Source organism: Lactuca sativa, chromosome 9 (genome assembly GCF_002870075.4).
Source record: "Lactuca sativa cultivar Salinas chromosome 9, Lsat_Salinas_v11, whole genome shotgun sequence".
In the NCBI taxonomy this organism is placed as follows: Eukaryota; Viridiplantae; Streptophyta; class Magnoliopsida; order Asterales; family Asteraceae; genus Lactuca; species Lactuca sativa.
The window spans coordinates 41,922,428-41,939,354 of NC_056631.2; the positions used below are offsets into that span (position 1 = coordinate 41,922,428).

Genomic DNA, 16,927 nt, shown 5'->3' on the forward strand with positions numbered 1-16,927 from the left:
TTCTCAATTAGCCCATTAAGGACTTAGTCCATTAAGTCCTTTAATCTACTAGATAAATGGCATGGAATAGTCTGGGCTTAATTCACAATTCAATCCTAATGGCCCACAAGTGGCCCAATTAGTCTAAGGCCCAATACTCATAATTAGGGTTTTCCACCCAAGCATGGCCCAATAGGCCCAAAACCAATCTCTAAGCCCATTAGGGTTTGCTAGCGGGGCACCACCCACTACCACCTTGGGTAGTGGTGGTCGATGGCAGCTCACGGCGACGGCCACCACCTTACGGTGGTGGTTATTATTATTTTTATTATTCAATTTGCTAATTACAATTACAGGGCTTTAATCCAAAATACACACACTCACTAACACACACACACACCCAACCACACCATGGTGGCCAGCGGTGGCGCTTGGCGGCAGCCACCACCTCATGGTGGTGGCGATGGCCCTTTCTCAATTTTCCGACCAACGAAGCTACATACATCACACACTAAAACACAACACGCTAGCACACACCTAAACACATAGAAGCACACGCACACAGCCACCTTCCACGGTGGCTGGTGGTGACAGGAAGGCGTCGAATAGAGGCGGCAGCGGCTCATCGTCTTCAATAACCCCCCAACAGCGGGGGTGGCGGCTAGGGTTCGAAACCTTCGACTGGAGAATGAAAACACTGCAATAGCAGTCACCCGACCTCTACAACTGAATCACGAAGGAGCAGCAACCCATTGTCTTCGTCGGTAGCTAGGCAGCGGTGGCAGCTCCATCGTCTACTTCCGGTCTCTCAAACAGATGCGTCACCCACACGTCACACACATCGCCGACTGAAGGAATACGGCCATGGTGGTGGCGCTCCGATCGCGAGGTGGCGACAACAAAGGCTCTAATGGCCGGAGAGGGAGATTACTACCTGTTTTCCCTTCATTACCGGTTGAACGGCGACATCAATTTATTCACGTTGGCAGCAAGAGCTGGGAGTGTTTCTTCACCGGCAGCAAGACCCCGATGGCATAACGATGGTGAGGCGGCAGGCGTCGGCGTTTGAGGCTTCATCTGGTCGGAGCACAAGGGAGAAACCGATGATGGCGGCTAGAGGAGTGGAGGGGTGGCGGCCGACACTTCTCTAGGGTTAGGGTTCACAAATGATTCATCAGAATATATATACCCGGTCCTTATTACAACTTTCCCATAATTACAATCCTAGTCCCTCCTTCCTTCTTTTCTTTCAAAATAAGTTCATATTTTACACTTTTAACCCTGCCTTCCGAAATCTTTACAAACTGAATCCAAAACTTACATTTAAGCCCTAATCCCATAAATTTCTTTCATAATAGATCCTTGCCTTACCAATAAACCCTTCAGACCTCAAATCTCTTCAATTTAATCTCGAACTTACTCTTTGAACCCCCGACTTCTAAAATTCTTCACAAATTAGTCTGGGACTCACATTTACTAATTTATTTAAATAAACGGGGCGTTACAAGATGTTCAATGACATTATTCAAACTTTATCATTAGTCTAGTTTATTCCTAAGAAAAATAGAAATCCCATATCCCTTAGTGTTTTAAGGACAAGGGTTATAAATATATTGGTCAACATAGTGTCCCAATGATCTCAAAAGGTTATTTTATTATCAATGAACATTATCATAAGAATTCTAATAGGTTATATTATATGGGACACTATTATTATAGAATATCCATCTTCTATGATTCTACCTTTATACCATGGTACAATAAATTCAATACTTTCATGATCTCTTAATGTTGTAAAAAGTCAAATTATGATAGTTGTATACCTTAAGGTCGTTAAGGGTAATGACATTCGTCTACTTCTCTATGTTGTTGACATAATTATAGTTGTAAAAGACAACATTACATTAAAGAAACTAAAAGGCTAATTAAACAATGAAATTGAAATGAATGACTTGGGTAAAGCCAAGAAAACATTTGGTATATATGAATATTTCAAGATATTGGTCAACTGAAGTTACATCAATAAAATCTTATACAAGTTTGCTATGCAAGATGTCAAACCATTGAGTATACAATTAGTTGTATATTTTTTATTATCATCCAAGTATTCTCCTTAAACCAACAAAGAAATCGATTACATGAATAGTGTTCCTTATTTCAGTTATGTTATATCATCGATGTATGTTATTGTTTGCTCTTATCCCAATATATTTCATGCTTTGAGTGTTGTAAGTTGATTTATGCCAAGCCTGGGTAAGGAACACCAAAAAAGCATTCATTGGATCTTCATGTATCTTAAATATTCTTCTAATTCCTTCTTGAAGTTTCGGAAACTGACATTAAGACTATTTATATATGGTATTTTAAATTATGCATGTGATCATCACAAATGAATATATGTTACAGGTTATGTCTTTGTTGTTGGTGACTACGGTGTTATTTGGAAGACTACTTTTGAATTTATCATAGAATAGGGGTGTTCGTTGGATGGATTGGTTCGATCCGATCCAATCAAATGAATCCAAATTGATTTTGATGTTTAAAACACGGATCCAAATATTCCGAATTAAATTCAAATCTGATCTGATCCAACCAAATGAAAAATCGGTTGAATCGGTTTTATAATTCGGTTTTCAAAAATCGAAACATTTTAAAACCACATATAATTAAAATGCTAGCCTACTTTATAGAAGAAATAAAAACTAATTATTTAGATTTGCTTTAAATTTATAAACAACTACTAAAATAATATATTATAGTTTAATATTTTATAGATAAAAACTATTGAGAGAAAATGTATATTAATGTTTTTTATTACATGAAACTTTTCTAATCTATCTGAAAAAATGAATCACTAAATTAACATATATATATATATATATATATATATATATATATATTAAAAATAAATAAAAAATAAAGTTGTTATTCGGTTTTTTTGGACTATTCAGTTATTAGTTTATAAACCAAAACCAATTAGAAATCCAAAATAATAATTCGCTTTTGTGGAAAACCAATCCCAAAATTTGAATATCTGAACCAAATAATCAAATCCAAATTGTCTAAGTAGATTATTCGGTTTTATCCAAAATAGTGAATAGTCATATCACTGATTGGACTAAAATGGAAGTTGTAACATCCCCTAAAGACATGTACCACAATAATGTCTACTATGGGCAACATGAAAACATCCTAGTGGGTCACCTATCTTGGAATTGGTCTCACCCGGACATAGTGAGCATTATTATGATTTATCTTGAAATATTATCTATGAAGGTGAAAATGTTATATAATTTATAAAGATTTAATGTTCAATGTGAAAATGAATCATATTGACATTAGTCACATTAGAGATGTCATTGTTCAAGTAAATATACGTTGAGATATTGAATAACATAAAAGAAGGTTTTGTCCTAGGTAATAGGTAAAAAGGTAGAGTGTTTTTTAGGCCTATAATTATTATTCCAACCCTAATGGTCATATCAAATCGATTCCGACTTGGGAATGAGTCTACAAGATAAGTTAATCGGTTCAGAGAACCATGATCGATGTAGCGTCCGACTTTAATTAAAAGATTGAAGGAAAGGATAATCGAAGAGATCAATATAAGTATCATGGTCGTTAAGACTAAGCAACTTGTAGCTAGAAATGTTACCTAGTATGATGTGATTATATCACATTAGATCATGAAGCGAGATATTTTTTATGCTAGAATCTAACTCAAAGAAACCTAAGTCTAGCCATTGCATCATACGATGAAAGATCATTAGAGCATGACCATTCAGTCTGTTATGGTAGTCAAAGTAAAGACATTATCATAAGTTAAGTATGTCCTAGAATGAGCAAGAGTCTCCGATGAAGATCGAATTTAGAATGAAGAGTATGTGTAAGATTGAGCACCAACAGCCATCGAGAAGTCCAAGAGTTAGAAACTCATTTGAAAAGACAAGATTTACAATTACTGCCTAGGATGGAAAAGTAACGTACGAGTCATTATACAAGCCTTGTTATGCTGATGATTCTGGGACGTAATTATCCTAATGGGTAGATAACAATTAAAAAAAAATAAGTGATAAAAAAAAAAGTTTTGATAGAAGGTTATTTAGGATAAATAACCTTAACCAAAGTTATAGTATATGTATCAAGGATTCCGTACATGTAAAGAACTTTGAAATCCGACTTCGTATAAAGAAGTTATGCTTCTTCAAAGTTTCGTGATTAAACCGACACGACCATGCGCGTCGTAAAAAGTGAACTTTCAATATGTTGCTTATTAGTCTAAGTAATATAAATGAAAGTCGTACTAATAGTAAAAGCTAGAGCATGCATATAGAGAACGTCCAAATCTGACTTCATATGAGAAAGTTGTGATTTTCGAAGTTTCAGCACAGCAGCGCGGACATAGAAATCGAAATTCAAATCGGTTAACTGTTAGGCAAAACAATCTAAACGAGAATTGAAGATCTCGTAAATATTAATCCGTCAATATAAAGACAGACGAGAATAGAGTTCGTACAAAGAAGTTATGAATTTCACATGAACTTTAGCAGTATAAATCGGTCTAAATATGAATTTTAGTTAGAGTGAGAATTAGATGTTGAGACCCGGATGAAAGTTATAGAGCTCATCGAGAGGATTTTGGGGATATTAAGAACGTCAAAAACAAATATTGTATGTGAAAGTTATGTTCATTCGAAGATCTGTGAAAATTTACCTATTAGGATGAAATGGCACCACAAGGAGGCACCGCGTGGAACGGTCGGCAACCCCTTCCTCCGAGAGACAAGGCGACGTCGCTAGATATGGAAGTGACACATGGCTCTATGATAATTGGCCATGTGGTATGTTCTATAAGCAAAGGACACAGATGACACACAAGGCGACATGTGGTAGAAAGGGGGAGCGACCACATCACCAAATGTGATGCGCCCCCACAAAATTCTATAAATACCTTCAATTTTCAACATTCTTCCCACACAAATTAATCCCCTCTCTCTCAAACGCCCTTTCTTTATTCAAGTCCAACTTGTTTGGACCTTTGAAATTTTTAACAAGGCTTTGAGATATTTAGAAGCCCAACAAAGAGAAGCTTTTGGGTCAGAATTTTTCCCACATAATTTCCCAGTTTTCGCTAAAAATCCTATAAGTTAAGATATACTTATTTTATTTCAAGTCTAAATTATATTTATGTTCATGGTCATTATTATGAATCTATAAAAAAGATTTATCAGTGATTCCAAGTCATTATACTGATTGATCTACTTACAGGGATGATATCTGGGCTGGAATTAATAAGGTGTTTAAAGAGGGATTTCCATACAGTATACTATGTATACTAAACGGATCTTAGCTCTGATATGATCTTACCTGGTTGTTCTTCACTTGATAGATCTTGATGTAGATATTGGATTAGTGAGGAATCTAGACTATCATTAATCACAATGAATATAAGACTAAGACTTAGTGATATTCGTACCTAGGTAGCTTCAACAGGAAAACCTAAGGTGTTAGGCGAAGCTCTACCAAAATCATCAGTCATCCACTTTCAACAAGTGAGTATATAGTTACTTTCATCTTACATATAGATATGAAGTTGATAATGTCATAGTTATACACATTTTAAGCTATAATTTGGTTAATTGCAAAGATATTTGGTACTTATAATGTTTAAATTGTATTTCATATAAAAAAGTGGACATTCTCGAAGAAAAGGACCAAAACCAACAAAAGCTGGATACTTGGAGGACTGGAGTTGAAAAAATATACAAAAAGGATGTTGTTGGACAGCTTTACCCCTCGTCAGTATTTTAACCATATCTCATTACTCGTAACTCTAATTGACGAGATTCAAAATGATCTGAAAACTAAACAAAATTTCGAACGACTTTTGTTTTTGTGCCAAATGCTAACTCCCAGTTCTAACGGCGTGAGGAGTATAATCTCACGACATGATATTGATTCTTCTAGAAGATAGCTACGCAGAAACCAAGTTTCCTAGCCAGATATGGATTGATACTAGCTAACAATGTGAGACCTTAATTCTCACAATGTGAGGATCGATTTAAGAAAAACTATAAATAGCATTTATGCATTTGACTTGAGAGTTGGGAATCGGATATTTTGGAGAGGTAATTGAATTTAAAGGTCAGAAAAGTGCGAAAAACATACTTTAAAGAAGAGATCGAATGAAGTTAAGAGATTTGAAGATCCAATCAAGATAACACACTACACATTCGGTTTGATCATTTTTAGCTTTATTCCTATTGTGTTTTTGTGTATGATTACAGCCATGAGTAGCTAATTTAGTAGACTTTCATTTAGCTAGATGAAACCTAAAACTATGAGTTAGTTTCTTATTTTATGTATTATATGAATTTGGTTTATGCATGCGTTTGATTATCAATACCTACAATGTTAAATTTTGCATCTTTGTTAGTTTAATTCAAGTTAAGTGTAGTTTATTGACCATTTGAATTACATGAACTTGTTTACCTAGTAGTTTATGACTATTAAATTGTTAGAGCTAGGATTAATCACATCTTAGATTAAGTGATAGAGGTAACAACTTTAGTTGTGTTGGAGAACATAATTTGACCATAGTTGTGTTTATTTAATTGTCTTGATCATAGATAATTATCTTAGATATATCTTACATAGTCAAATCATAATTAATAAGCAATTATGTATTTACTTGTGTATGATCATTACATAGTAGCTCATAAATTGGTAAAAATATTAATAGATCAGATCAAGACTGTTAATTACATATAAATTGGTAACCAACCTTATTAATCCGTAAATAAGAACTAAACATAGGAAAAAGGTGGATTCGAAACTAAACGAAAGTGTTTTTAATACCTTGATAGCAGTCGATTTTAATTAAGTGTTAGCTAGTTTTAAGTTAATCTGAACTTGAAAAATCAAATAAAATCCCCCACTTTAGTTAATTGTTTTTATATTAATTTTTAGTAATTATATAATTAGCTAAATTTGTTTTATGTGATCGACACCCAACTTACTTTACTATACTATAAACTTACTAGGCACATTGTCTCTAGGTGCATTAGTAGATAAGTAGTTAGGTTATGAATTTAAAGCTAGATAGGTATAATTGCAAAACATCATAAGTACTTAGATAATTAAGTGTTATGTATGTCTATTATCTGTGATTAATACCTTCTGTGTTATATGAAACTATATGAGTTAATTTTATTTAACCATATACGTATTTTTATACTTATAATATATGGGGGAGTGAAGGGTAAAGAGAGATGAAAATAATGATGATAGGCCAAGACTTCTAGAGTAGTACAGGACTAGCATTGTAGTCAACTAGTAGGGTATTGATTATAACCACAGGCCATTCTAGACAAGTCAAGTCAAACATAGGCTGGTACACAACATATAGATGTTTATAAGTCAAACATGGACATGCTCTTAACTTTTAGATGTTTATAAACCATACACGGACATGTTTATAACCTATAGGTGTTAATCGATCATACATGGGTAGGTTTACAACTTGTAGATGTTAATGAAATTGTTTGGGGACAGGTTTATAACCTGTAGGCATTGATAAACCATACGCGGACAGGTACACAACTTGTAGGTGTTACTAAGTTATACAGTGGCGGGTCCCGAGTTGTAGATGTTAAGGAACCACATAAGACTACGACTTGTAGGCATGAAAGAATTATTCATGTCGATACTCTGTTCACCCCATGGTTGTATTATTAGTACATATTGCTAAGAAATCCCCGAAGCAGTATTATTTACTCATAGATCCTTTACAATATATCATTTGAGATTATCAGTTTAGGATTAGGTAGTGAGAATAACGGGAATGTGCAATCGGTTTAATTGTTTGATGCAAATTAAAACAAATTAATTTTAATGTTATGGGTTGAAAACCCTATGTACTCACCAGGTTTTCCAACATTACCCACTGAGGTTCTTTATATTACAGGTAGCGGTACGAAGGTATTTGATGTTTGGATCTGATGAGGGATTAAAGGAAATGTAGGTCATTAGATGTTGTAATGCCAATAATAATCATGTTTATATTTATGTTTCTTGTATTAGTTATGACATCCCAAGTTTTAATAATCAATGAAAAACATTTCTTCGGAAAATACTTTTATGGGACAAATTTCGCAGTTATAAATAAATTTGTTTTACATTAAGCATAAATAAAAAGGCTTTTTCTGACAATGAAAATGGGTATGTCACAAATATCAAGGTGAGAAATATCAATATAAATGTAAAATGGCAATACCACCGACATTATTACAAAGTCGATTTCAACATCTAAATTCGTTTTTTCAAGTTTGGGTGTTATTAAAGTTTAAGTCCTTAAAGACTTTTTGAACTAAAAGTATTTTCAATTTCTTATGAAGGTTAGAGATTCTTTTTTTTTTACTCAAGGTGGAGTTTTTTTTTTTTTGGAAGAGGTGCCATGAAACCCTAGCTTGCATGACAAGCTCTATGATAGGCCATACTTTTCAGAAGTATTGTTGCATGTAAGGGATTTCTTCCATTTAGGTAACATTTCTAAATTTAATTGCATTTGGTAGTTTTTTAGTTTCCTTAGGATTCTTATTGTATGGCTACATATGAATACATTAGGTGGTGGTCTTATTTATTCTCTCAAATCAACTATCTCCCGATTTTCGATTACAAGTTACAACCCCGTAAGCCGTAACCTCCTTTCTCTTTATTGACTTTCAATACAATACAATAGTGCCTTTGTGATTTTCTCGAAAGGGTTTCCACCCAAGATTTTGTATTTCCGAGTTGATTATATTTAATCTTTGTGTTCATCATAGTATAATATCAAGAAGAAGATAAATGTGAAGATTATCGAGATAGAAAAATTCTACAAAGAAGTAAATTTCAAGTACAAATTCAGCAAACTTTGTCGTAAACTTGGTTGCAAAAAGAAAATTTATGAAAATGAAATCAAACAGAAGATCGAAGAAAGAGTTGAAGGAATCAAAATTATCTCGTTTAGTGATGAATATAGTTAGGGGTCTCTGTGTATTTATTCCTAAACTAGTTTATAACCCGTGATAACCACGGTTATAAAATTAATTAAACTTTCCTCTTAAAAAATCAAAATTATTAATCAATTATTTTAAATAAATTATTACTTAAGAGATATTTTTTAGTTATATAAAATTATAATCGTTGATTTAAATAAATGTGTGGAGTTATATCATTTTATAATTTATATTAATTTTATTTTATTTTTTAATCTAATGTTATTAATTTAATATAACTAAAGGAAGAAATTTTAAAATTTAAAATTTAAAATTAAAAATGAATTATTAATTTAATAAAATTAAAGTGAGAAATTTAAAATTTGAAATTTGAAATGAATAATTAATAGGTTGACAAGTGGCATGATAAATAATATATAACATTAATGGGGTTCTCATTGCATGACACTTGTCAATATGAGATTAAACCTATTTTTTTATTAGAATATGGAGATTATATATATATATATATATATATATATATCTTTACTATCTTATAAAATAAATCCCACTATTTCTAAAAATAGATTGAATAAAATAATAATATTTTCTTAAGACGTCCAAATCATTAAGCTAATTGTACAACTAATCAGTAATAAAATAATATTAAAATTTAAACAAACTCCTATAAATCTTCTCTTCCAAGGTTTTGGCCAGATCTTTTTTCATCCAAATAAATAATTAACACCCTATAATTTGGTCATTTCATGAATTTTCTTTATTTTTAATATGACATGTTTCCTAAAACAAACTAATGATTGAATTGAAAATAATCATTCTCCATCGAAAAGAAATTAATTGTCGAAACAAACTATTTGTCGTCCGCCGCTTTGCGCGGGTAAACGGCTAGTATATATATATATATATATATATATATATATATATATATATATATATATATATATATATATATATATATATATATATATATATATATATATATATATATATATATATATATATATATATATATATATATATATATATATATATATATATATCGTATATAAATTATAGCTATTGTATTGTTTATATTCATTGTAAACTTATACACTCTATTAAGAAATACAGTAGCCTCGAATCCTCTCTTTTTGGTCTGTTCTTTATAATTGATACTCAAATCAATCTAGTATTAAATCTCACATATATTTTTCCCACAAAACGTTAGTAAGGACTACCCCGTCCATTCATAATAGTTACTTTTCACAAATAGATAAAACTAGGGGCGTGTACAAAATACTTTTAGACGAGAAGTTGTGATATTCTGTATAAGTTCTCTCTAAAACAATGCAAGTTCCTTAGTGTGGGTATAGCCTTTCGTCTTACTAATATGGGTGGATATTCCATTGGCAATGTTAGAATGTGTTTGGTTGTGGAAGATTGTTTTTATTTTTTTTAGAAAATATAGTTAAATTTTCATTTTTTGTTTTCAATGAAAATTTTAGAATACACGTTTGGTTGAAATTGATGGAGTTTTCACTTTCCATTTTAGAAATTTTCAAAACTTGGGAAACTATAAAAAAACATTGTTTCTAATTTACATACAATTTGGGAAACATAGAATTTTTATTTTTTTTAAAATTGTTTGAAAACTGAATCAAGCAAACGTAATTCTCAAAATTTTCATGAAAAACTAAAAAATAATTCAATAGCAAAATACACCCTTAACGACTAGAGTTTCACAAGATAGTTAAAAATAAATATACTTAGAATCTAATCTTCACTCATTCTGAATATTGACTTTAATCTTATATTTACATACAAATTGTGATTTTAACTTAAAACTGAAAAATAGGCAAGATTCAAACGTAATTCAACATAATCTCAAAGGGGAATTGATGATAGTTTATTTGTGAATGGCTGGTCTCTAAAGAATATCATGGAAAAGGGCAATTTTCTCGTTAAGAAAGTCTTCGATAAAGTTTCAATACTTTGGATCAATTTATGATTTAATATCAATTATTATTTTTTGAACAGAAAAGTCTTAATTATTTTATATTTTACTCAAATTAACGAAATAATTTTTATTTTTTTCAATTGGAAATGACAGATTGTCATATAAAATTAGATAATTTGGAGTTTTTTGTTCAAAAAATAAATATTAGAATTAAATCGTAATCTGATCTAAAATACTATGACTTTATTGAAGATTTCTCATAAAAAAAATAAAATAAAATAAAATAAAAAAAGGAAATGTTGAAATTAAGTAAAGACGTGAAAATGTGCAACATAATTGAAGAATAGTCGGGAGTTAAGCTCCATGCAAGATGCAGCTACGCAACTTCCTCAATGTGTCAGATGGAATCATGGACTTGCAGGCTTGCAGCTCTACACTCTACAGTCTACAGTCCAAATATCGGGTCGTCATCTTGGTTTGTCATTTGGGCCTTTGCACTACTGTAGATAGACCGACTTTGTGAGATGGTTCCGCTTGTTGAGTAGGTAGGTTCGTATAAAAAACAGTTAACTTTTGTTAGAAGTAGAACCATCTTAAGGTTTTTCTTCATAAGCATAAACAAAAGTATTCACACGTAATTAAACGTATATATAAAAATATGTATGATTTTATAGAAAATATAGTGCTTTCATAAGTAAAATTTTATATTATATTATTTATATTCCTTTGTAAAAGTTGATGCAATGCGCATAATATATAACATCAAATGTAGGGGATATTTTAGATCAGTGTAATATTTTTTATGTTTGCTAATGTAGGGGATATTTTAGATCAGTGTAAGACCGTAGGGTGTGGGAGGGACTCTTCCCTCATTTTTGGTGGGCCATACCCCCATTTCCCTCACTTCCCTTTCTCTCACCTAAAAGCCAAGGAATGAGTGGGAAGTCCTTCCCTCATTTTTTTTTTTAATATATTTCATACATATATTATACTCATTTTGTAGGGAATTAAAAACCATAAATTTTGATATATTTTTTATATTTTTATAGTAAGTGTATAATTTTTTAAATATTAAAAAGGATAAAAAGAAAAAAAAAAAAAAAAAAAAAAAAAAAAAAAAAGCTGACCAATAGCGTGAGGAGAAAGAGTGCGGCACCCCCTCCCCCCACCTCTTTTCCCGCGTTTCTTTCCCTCACCCACGGAGTGGTGCGCAGGAGTGAGGGAAGCTTCCCTCATCCCTTTCCCGCACCCACTCCGTTTAGTCTATTATTTTTTATGTTTGCTTTTGAAAACACTCCATGAACATTTTTTTTATGTTTTATATGAACATGTCATACATGGCAATTAAGGATGGAAATTTCATCCGACCCGCTGGGGAACCCGGTTGACCCGTCCCAATCGGGGAAGGGTATTCCCTGCCAAAACGGGTACCGGGTACGGGGCCGAGGATCCCCATTATGCTAAAATCAGGGATGGGGTCGGGGCCGGGTATACTAATCCCCAACTCGCCCCGCCTCCGCTTTGAGATATATATATATATATATATACACACTAGCCGTTTACCCGTGCCAAGCGTCGGGTGCGGATATTTTATTCAAAAATTAAATTGTACAGACGATTAGTTATGTTGCACAAATAGTTTACTACATATAAACAATTATCAGTATAATTAAAATAATAATATATAAATGTACACTCTTGATTACAAACCCGATTATGTCAAACTGTGCAAATGTTAAAATAATAATATATAAATGTACACTCTTGATTACAAACCCGATTAAATATTTGTTTTTTTCAGTATAATTATGATTTATGTTTTTTTGTCACAAAAGACAGGTAACAGATAGATCGACACTTAGGTAACAGATAAATCGACACTTAGGTAGCCAATATATAACTCACAGGATCTCGATCCGCTCCAATTTTCCCATCTTTTTCCACCTTTTCACTTTCTCTCACCTTTGACTTTGACTCTGACTCATTAACAACCCCTAAAATCCCCCTTTGTCTCAAACTCTCCCAAGAAACAACTGCTTTTCGTTTCATCTTATGCCCCCACACAACACTATCCTTATCCCACCTTTTTACCTCATTAAGCAACAATTTTCATTCTCTTTCACATCATCTTTCATTCTTGGAACAAAAAATTCTGGTTTTACCCCTGCCACCGCCATTCTTGGAACACCCAACACGTTCACAAACGAATAAGGAGCATTATGTTTTTTTCCCATTTGAAGATGAAAAAGCATACAAGAAAACATCCTTAACATTTCTCATGTGGGTCCCCGTTTGACTTTGACTTTGACTACTCAAGGTCCTACTACCTTTTGAAAGTCCAACCACTACATGATATGTTTTAGGCCTTAAATATTCCACCTTTTTGTCTTCTAACATTCCGGGAATTGAAGAGAATGAAAACTGACCTTGGATGGAGATGGAGGGTAGGATCTTGGGGGGTGGGGTGAAGTTTTTTTGAAGGAAGTTGACTTTTTTCGGGCGGTCAATGGCTGCCCCTTCGACCCATCTGACCACTGCGATCCGTGAAGTGCGATTTAGGTCGTATTCGATTCGTTCAACTACGCCTACTGATGAAGTGTTGTGTTTTAGGTCAATTGTTCTTTGTGACCGTTTTGCCCCTCCCCCTCTGTGGAAAATTGCGATATGACCCTTTGAATTTCTACCTATTGACTTGTCTTTACCTGTAACGAATTGTCTAAGTGGCCTTTCATAGCTCACATTTTGAGCACTTGTAGGAATATGATAAAGTCAGTAAAATTGTTTTTTGTTTGGATAAATCATAGATGAATTTCAGATAACAATATAATCAGTAATGTTCAAATCCTAAGCACCACATCTCTATAATCAAATTAAGAAAGCTGGAAATGACATCTCTCTGGTACTGATTATCCATCTTGAATTGAAAATATGCAACTTTAAATACCAATTTCTTTTTTAATTTATCAACATATGATTCATTCTTTCAATATATTTGCATTTTTACATGTACAAATAAGTGTTTACTGAAATGTACATGAACAAAATCAACTCTTTTTATTTAAAAGAGTATACCAGGGTCTAGGAATGCCAAAGAAAGTTTCGCTTCTAATGTCAAAAAGGTTGTTTCTTATTGTAAAATTGAAGTTAGGGTTCAACAAGAAGAGCAACAAGCAAAATAGTGATGATGACGATGAGTTAGGCGGATGAGGTGCGAGGTTGGAGAGTGGGTGATGATTCACTACAGATGGTGATGATGACGATGAGTTAGGCGGATGAGGTGTGATGTTGGCTTTTCAAAATAGGGTTTTTGCTATTTGTTTGAGGGAAAATGCGAGTGTAGAGGACAGAGAAGAAAAATAGTATGTTTACTTTTTTTATTCAATTTATGAAACATCAATGTTAGTGCCATTAATTTGTCAAACGAAAATGTGAATATTTAATGCAATTAAATTGTAAAACAGAAATGTGATAGGAGTATTAAAAGATATGAATAAATTGATTGTATATTATGTAGTAGATGTAGTACTTCTTAAATTTCAAGAAATGGGCAATATCCTTAATAATATAGTATATATATAGTTATCTCCCTATTCTAATAAAAGAATAGGTTTAATCTCCTATTGACAAGTGTCATACAATTAGAATTTATTATTAATGTTATATATCATCTATCAAGCCACTTGTCAACCTATTAATTATCAATTTCAAATTTTCAAATTTTAAATTTCCACTCTAATTACACTAAATTAATAATTGATTATCCATTTCAAATTTCAAATTAAAACTTTCACTCTAGTTACATTAAATTAATAATTGATTTTTTATTTTGAATTTCAAATTTTAAACTTTCTCACTTTAATTATATTTAATTAATAACATTTGATTGAAAAATAAAATAAAATTAATACAGATTATAAGGTGATATAGTTGAACATATTTATTTAAATCAACGATCATGATTTTATATAACTAAAAAATATATATCTTAAGTAATAATTTATTTAAAATAATTGATTAATAATTTTGACTTTTAAATATGAAAGTTTAATTAATTTTGTAACCGTGGTTCTCACGGATTTTATATATATATAAAATATTAGTATATCGATCATTTATTGAATCTTAATTAAGTCCATTAAAATGAATTGTTCTATATTAAACCATTAGAGATAAGACTCCATATACAAAATTATGTTCTCAATTTCAAGAGTTCATTAATCGTCATTTTGTTCGTCGATATCTATACCAAATCGACACTTTTTTTTATGTTTGTTAAACTTTATGATTGATGTAACAGAATCTGTTTATGACATATGGTTTAAATCACTTATTAAACTTGATTTTTTTGTGTAAGTTGAGTTTATCCATTGATAGATTGGGGATGGGTTGGGGATGGTTTGGAGAAAGCCCAAAATACAAAGGGGGGGGGGGGGGGGGGGGGGGGGGGGAGGAGATTTGATTCCCCTCATCCTTCAGGGATGGGGACGAGGTTAGACACTCGAGGATGAGGGCAGGGATGGTCAACCACGCCCCAAATCCGCCCTATTTCCATCCCTAATGGCAATTATGCCGTATTTGATTGGCAATTAGTGGGTTATAAAGTTCAACTCTCTGATAACATTCACATAAATAGATGTGTCGTTTTGCTCAATTCTAACCCGGATAAACCATAAACATGTCAACCTGCATAACCTGTTTAATTATGCAGGTTTGTGGGTCAAGTTAGGATTCGTTTGTCAGATTTGGGTTTATGAGTCAAGTTCACGTTCCTGGATCAGGGAAAAAAGTTAAATATCACATATTTGCTTATTAATCATTACTTTCTCCGCTATTTAATAAATATATTATTAATTTTTTAATCTAATAAAATAAACAAGTTACGGGTAAACCCAATGAATTATCTGCAAACCCAAATACGATCGGTATAATAAATAGTTTAATTGGTTGTAAATTGACAGGTCAGAAAAAATCCAATCCAACTCAGTTTATCTTCCATATCGTTTCGCGGGTCATTCAGGAAATTACGCCCTTAATTTGATGCAATGTGCGGATATAATTTTATGTTTTACTACGGACATTTGATAAGATTGGTCTAATGAAAAGTAATAGTGACTAATTACCTAATTTATTTGATCAACTTAACCTTTTAATGAATCTTCCAATTTTGTAACAACAAATGCACCGAAGATACAAAATGAATCTTCCGCTTTTGTACCAAAAATACCAAAAAGTATTTTATTAACTTAAAATTTTTGATCTATATGGACACCTAAACAGAAATAAAATAACATAAAAGCAAAGCATGAGGAGAGTTGTTGAGGAGATTGACTTGCCCCCAATAATATATTAAACGTATATTAGTTGTTTAACTTCTCCATAATTTTTTAGAACTTCCTAATTAAATAATTTAAAGCATAATATACTTTCCCATTATACCCATATAATTTGTAATACTTGATGTGACAAGATGAATAATAATTTTATTATGATTTTAATTATTTTAATTAATGTTTATGTTTAAATGTAAATAAATGTTAACTTAGGGATAGGGATGAACTTTTTAGCCGAAAAATCGAATTAGAACCGGAACTGGTTAGAATCGGTTAATAGTATTCGGTTTGGTTCCCGTAACCCATCATTTTAGGTTTTTGGTTATTTCAGTTCTAGTTCGGATGCAGTATTAAACATCTTTTTAGATAGCATATTTCGTAATAAAACCGAATTGAAACCGGAACCGGTTGAAACCGATTATCGGTATTCGGTCCCGTTCTCGGTTCCCCAATCACTCATAAACCAATTTTCGGCTCTTCCGATTCCGATGTGCATACTTTTTTCAAAAATGCGGCCTGTATTTCATTCCTCCCATGTGCGAACTTTTTTCATGATTTTCTGTTTTTACAGAAAAGTTATTTTACAAATTTGTTTTTGTTATTATTTTGAATATATATATATATATATATATATATATATATATATATATATATATATATATATATATATATATATATATATA

The 16,927-nt window shown here is 31.9% G+C and overlaps 1 pseudogene; it reads right to left on the reverse strand.

Moving 5' to 3' along the window:
* Positions 1-12,774: 12,774 nt before the first annotated feature.
* Positions 12,775-13,828, reverse strand: LOC111898276 (60S ribosomal protein L2, mitochondrial-like; annotated as a pseudogene).
* Positions 13,829-16,927: the final 3,099 nt, after the last annotated feature.